The sequence below is a fragment of the Papio anubis genome, chromosome 20, assembly GCF_008728515.1.
Source record: "Papio anubis isolate 15944 chromosome 20, Panubis1.0, whole genome shotgun sequence".
NCBI classification, from domain to species: Eukaryota; Metazoa; Chordata; class Mammalia; order Primates; family Cercopithecidae; genus Papio; species Papio anubis.
The window spans coordinates 19,422,404-19,428,403 of record NC_044995.1 but is presented as its reverse complement, the minus strand read 5'-3'; the positions used below and the strand labels follow the sequence as shown (position 1 = coordinate 19,428,403).

The 6,000-nt window shown below is 45.2% G+C and overlaps 1 protein-coding gene across 6 annotated transcripts in view; it reads left to right on the top strand.

The window, feature by feature from the left end:
* The first annotated feature begins 1,585 nt into the window (after positions 1-1,585).
* Positions 1,586-6,000, top strand: part of ZNF420 (zinc finger protein 420) — a 46,272-nt gene continuing 41,857 nt past the window's right edge. For 3 of the 6 annotated variants that reach the window (XM_031659542.1, XM_031659546.1, XM_031659544.1), the window contains exons 1-2: positions 1,587-3,457; positions 5,252-5,295. The gene's annotated coding sequence lies outside the window, so the exon portion shown is untranslated. Of the gene's footprint in view, positions 3,458-4,848; positions 5,110-5,251; positions 5,296-6,000 lie in introns of those variants that run through there. The other 3 variants (XM_031659545.1, XM_031659548.1, XM_031659543.1) reach the window with 2 other exon arrangements.

Genomic DNA, 6,000 nt, shown 5'->3' with positions numbered 1-6,000 from the left:
GGCCGAGTAGCCCTGCAACTTGCAGCTACTCTGGAGGCCATGAGAATCACTGAACCTGGAAGCAGAGGCTGCAGTGAGCCAGACCGCTACCACTGCACTCCAGCCCAGGCAAGGTTTTCTGTCCTTGCGATAGTTTGCTCAGAATGATGGTTTCCAGCTTCATCCATATCCCTATAAAGGACATGAACTCATCCTTTTTTATGGCTGCATAATGTTCCATGGTGTATATGTGCCACATTTTCTTAATCCAGTCCATCATTGATGGACATTTGGGTTGGTTCTAAGTCTTTTTTGAGACAGACTCTGTCTCAAAAAAAACAAAAACAAAAAAAACGGAGATAAATGATCCATAATGCTTAAGTTCCCTTTGACATTTACTTCTCCCCCTTCACCCTAAATTCTCTCTTCTCTCCCTAAAGGTTACCATTAACGAGGAGTTTGGTGTGTATCCCTCTATAAAATATATACTATTTTTATACTAATTATATCACATAATATTCTAACAAACTCTTCTCACTTCCTGCAGTCTACGTTTCTGATGGTCTTAACCTTTTTAGCTTAAAGTACCTCTTTGTGAATCTGAAAAGCTGCCTATACTTTAAAAAAAAAATCACGTTATATCAACACATATAAAATGTCAGTTTAATATACAAGAAGCCCATCCACATGGAATGTATTCATCTCAGGTGAACAATTGTTTTTTACTTTTTTTTTTTTTTTTTGTCTGGGAGGGGGCTTCCGCTTGGTTCCCCCAGGCTGGGGCGCAGTGGCACGATCTCGGCTCACTGCAAGCTCCGCCTCCCGGGTTCACACCATTCTCCTGCCTCAGCCTCCAAGTAGCTGGGACTACAGGCGCCCACCACCACGCCCGGCTAGTTTTTTGTATTTTTAGTAGAGACGGGGTTTCACCATGTTAGCCAGGATGGTCTCGATCTCCTGACCTCGTGATCCACCCGCCTCGGCCTCCCAAAGTGCTGGGATTACAGGCTTGAGCCACCGCGCCCGGCGTTTTTTACTTTTAAGGGATAGCTTCCTTTTTCTTGCAAGCACTCATCGTAACTATTCAAAAGCCAAAAGTAGTGACCCAGAATCACACAGATGTCGCTCAAGATCAATGCATGCTGTTCAATTTGAAACCAGAATGTGTGTCACCTCTTAAACAAAAAAAGTATATATCTCCCATATATAATTGGACATAATTCTTTTTTATTTTTAATTTTATTTTTTATTATACTTTAAGTTCTAGGGTACATGTGCACAACGTGCAGGTTTGTTACATATGTATACATGTGCCATGTTGGTGTGCTGCACCCATTAACTCGTCATTTACATTAGGTATATCTCCTAATGCTACCCTCCCCCAGGCCCCCACCCCACGACAAGTCCCGGTATGTGATGTTACCTACCCTGTGTCCAAGTGTTCTCATTGTTCAATTCCCACCTATGAGTGAGAATATGCAGTGTTTGGTATTCTGTCCTTGCCATAGTTTGCTCAGAATGATGGTTTCCAGCTTCATCCATGTCCTTATAAAGGGCATGAACTCATCCTTTTTTATGGCTGCATAGTATTCCATGGTTCATATGTGCCACATTTTCTTAATCCAGTCTATCATTGATGGACATCTGGGTTGGTTCCAAGTCTTTGCTATTGTGAATAGTGCCGCAATAAACATACGTCTGCATGTGAATCGGACATAATTCTTGCCCGACTTTGACCCACTCTATCTCAGTGCAATATAATTATCTATATTTCACATAGCTATGCCTGATCACACACACAGGTTCATTCACTCAAGAATTCTGGTCCCCAAATTTGCTATTCCAGTCACATTACCGGGAAGAGATCAATGTATTTGATATATGGTCTTGAAAGACCAACTTTTATTAATGTTTTTCCCTCTGAAGGAGTGGTGAAATTATACTCTATCTTCTCTGTGCTGGAAGTTCACAAGTTTTTGATTATTCAAAAATCGTAAAAGGTCAAGAGGTCTTGAAGTGAGTAAAAATAAGTTCAGGTTTACCAACAAACTCTACAGCCTTAAGTTACTTTCTGCCAATCAAGGTTTTCTCATCAGAAAATGAAGTGTTTGACCTAGAATTTGGGAAATCTGACTAGTGCTGTACTGTCCTAAAATTCACTCTTCTTATGTATAACATAATTTTATTGTTTTATTCGTTGATGGCCTCTCAACCTTACCCAGTAATAGCAGAAACTTTACCCTCTGATTAGAAAATAATGGGTATCTACTTTTGGCCTACTGTGGCAGAGGAAAAGGCAGTTTACCCTAGGACTGGTTTTGCAATAATCTTTCTAAAAACAAAGAAAAAACTACGTTAATTTTGGATTCTTCCCCATAACACATATATTTGATCCAATAGAAAAATCATGTCTAAATCACTCGTCAGATAAATTGATTATCTTTTCCAGATTACGTTACTACTTAAGGAAGAAATAACCTGGCCATAGTATTTTCATTGTCACACGCGATCACACACAGCTCATTTGCTTTTGGCACCCTTATAGACACTGAAATACAAGCACAAGGAAAGCACGTTTATATAACACAAATCACCAGTCAATTACGGACACACACAAAAAAGCAGATATACATGCAGATACCCTTCATAAGCAAACCATGGTAGAGAGCTGTGTAGAATCGTCTTACTGTCAGACGATTCTACACAGTTATGAAATCCCATTACTACGCAGCTTAAAGTACAAATCACCTCACACCCCACAGCAGGAAGAATCACACACAGGCAGAAACAACCATACACACCTGGTCACGGAAAGACTCTCGGTCCACCCGGCATCTCCCATTGTCACACACACGCACACACACCCCAAGGGCCTGGCAGGGCACACAGACGATCCTCTGCAAATCGGAGGTTCCGGCGGGTCCCCGCACCGGCCCCGGCTCCTCCCTCGCATCTGCCTGGACGGCCGGTCTCACCCTCTCTCCTGCCAGGGGTAGACCCCGGAACCACTCAGAGCTCGCTCAGGCAGGCCCTGAGCGCCTAACGCCTGCGCACCAAACGTGGGCGGGCGGGCACTCCCAGAAACCTCTGGGGCGCGGCAGGCCGAGTCCACTAGCCCGCGGGAGGTGAGCCGCCCGGGCCTCCTCACGTCCTGGCCGGCCAGCCAGGCGCTGGACTACATTTCCCAGAGGCACCGTGTCCAGAGTGCCGGACTACATTTCCCAGAGGCACCGTGTCCGGAGCGCTGGACTACATTTCCCAGAGGCACCGTGTCCAGAGCGCTGGACTACATTTCCCAGAGGCACCGCGTCCGGAGCGCGGCTTCATTTCCGTTAGTTTGCGAGATTTGGAGGCCTCGCGTGGGGAGAGGGCCGCGTCTGTGGAGGAGCTTGGCTCCGCACCTGCTGGGCTGGCGAACCCGAAATCGGGCTTGGAACCCGGGCGCCAGATCTTGGACCCTAACTGCATCTCTGTCAAGGTAGGAGTGTCCGGGATGTCAGAGCGGACATGCGCGGAGAAAGCGTCGCTGGGGTTACTCGTGTGGCCGTGTCTCCGGTTTTGTGTGCAGGCTACAGCCTACCTGGTATTGGCGACTGCCTGTGCATACACTGGACGTGTGTGGCTGTGGTTTTGTGTATGAGCATTTGTGTGACTGTGAGTTGTTTGTGACTCTGAGGGTGTTTGTGACTGCTTACCTGGCTGGGATATACTTACGTGACTGTGATTGTGTGTGTGCCGCGTGTATAATTGGAGTTTGCCTGTGACTATGAAGTGTGTGACAGTTGTGACAAGAGTGTTTGGATGTGCTTGTGTCACTTTGAGTTTGTGTATAAACCTGATATCGTGTGACGGATTTGCCAGTAAATTTAAGGTGTGTGACAGTGTTGCTGTGACACGGTGTTTGTGACCGCGTGTTTCCCTGATCTGGTACTTGGTTGGGTGACTGTCTGATTGTGTGTGACTGTGGGGTTGTGTGTGCTGTTTTCCTGACTGTGTAAAGAGACTAAAATTGCAGCTTTGAAAGGGTGTTTTTGGCGGTGTCTCTGACAAGGTGCTTGGATGTAATTATATGCCTTGACTTAAAGGGATTTTGTTTGACTCGAGGTGGTCTAACAATGTAGCATAATTGGGTGATTGTGCCTCTAGCTGTGTGACTGTGGAAATGTGATTATGTGTGACTTTATGTGGCCATTTGTATAGTCTGTGACCTTATGGGGGTTTAGTTCAGTACAGAAGTAAATTTCTTTTTGGTATTTCTGGGGTTCATTTGGGGCTGAGGTCGGCCTATGGATTATGAGTCCCATGTGGCTCTGTGCTCCTCCCATGTGGCTCTGAGGACTTAAGGACTTTTTGTTTTGACCACAGTGGCTGCCCTTTTATACATAGCTTGTATTGCTTTATTTCTGTATCCATCCTCGGTTCACCTTGGGAAATGTAGTTATGGGTTCACCACTTCTTCCCTGCGTCCTCTTGCCTTATAGCCTTAAGGGGATTGGATGCAAGGAAGTGGCAAGAAATAAGGAAGTCAGACATTTGGACACCTGAGTGAAGAACAGGAGTTATTTGCGAGCCACAGACCTGGTCTTGGGATGAGAATTTTAGGGCTGATAATACCTTCAAGACAGCCACTGGATGCTGGGCGTGGTGGCTCACATCTGTAATCCCAGCACTTTGGGAGGCGGAGGCGGGTGGATCACCTGAGGTCGGGAGTTCGAGACCAGCCTGACCAACATGGTGAAACCCTGTCTCTACTAAAAATACAAAATTAGCCGGGTGTGGTGGCGCATGCCCGTAATCCCAGCTACTTAGGAGGCTGAGGCAGGAGAATTGCTTAAACCCGGGAGGTGGAGGTTGCAGTGAGCCAAGATCATGCCACTGCACTCCAGCCTGGACAACAAGAGCAAAACTCAGTCTCAAAAATATATATATAAATAAATAAAAAGACCACTGGAAATGTAATGGGATTCCAGGCGTGGGAAAAGTTTCAGAGGGAGTGCTTTAGGAGACAGCAACCCAGTTCTGAACCTGAAGCACTCCACTGCAGGGCTGTCTCCAGTGTACAGCTTTGAATCCAGAAATAAATTCAAGCCCAAGACAGCTGTGACCTGGCCCTTCTTTCTGATACAGAAGGTAGAAGACCTGTTCTAGTCTCCTCCTGACTTTTCTTTATGTTAAATGAGATTGAGGATGGAGGAAGAGGATATGTTATAATTTAGCATATTCCCCAAGAAAGGCATAATATCTCATTCCATTTTTCTTTTTCTGAGAGTAGAGCCCAGAGGAGAAAGAATGGCTGTTTCAGTAGCAGTGTCCAAGGTGAGTATTTCCTCTTTGTTTCCTGAAATACATTTGTTATTACAGGACATAGACATCTTTGTTTTCTTTTTGAAATTTCCTGCCTTCTCACATGATAGAGGGGCAAGGCAATTTTTGGTAGATTGAGAGCAAAGAAAATGTGCCATTAATTGGGATAGATACTTCTCAATAGTGGTTAAGTTTGGGAAGAATGGATTCGAGACTCATGGATTTCAAAAGGGGAAGAGGGAAATAGCTCCATTGTGTTATTTAAAAAGGGAAAGAGCTCTATTGTGTTATTTCTGATACAGCACCATTTTGGTTTTTTAACTTTTTATGGAAAGTTTCAAATGTATATAAAAGTATAATGAATATTCCTAGCTTAAAAACGATCACGGCCTGGTGCGGTGGCTCATGCCTGTAATCCCAGTACTTTGGGAGGCCGAGGAGGATGGAACGAGGTTAGGAGATCGAAACCATCCTGGCTAACAAGGTGAAACCCCGTCTCTACTAAAAATACAAAAAAAAAAAAAAAAAAGCCGGGCGTGGTGGTGGGCGCCTCCAGTCCTAGCTACTCCGGAGGCTGAGGCAGGAGAATTGCGTGAACCTGGGAGGCAGAGCTTGCAGTGAGCCGAGATTGCGCCACTGCACTCCAGCCTGGACCTCAGAGCGAGACACTGTCTCAAAAAAAAAAAAAAAAAAAAAAAGCGATTACTTTCCAATCTT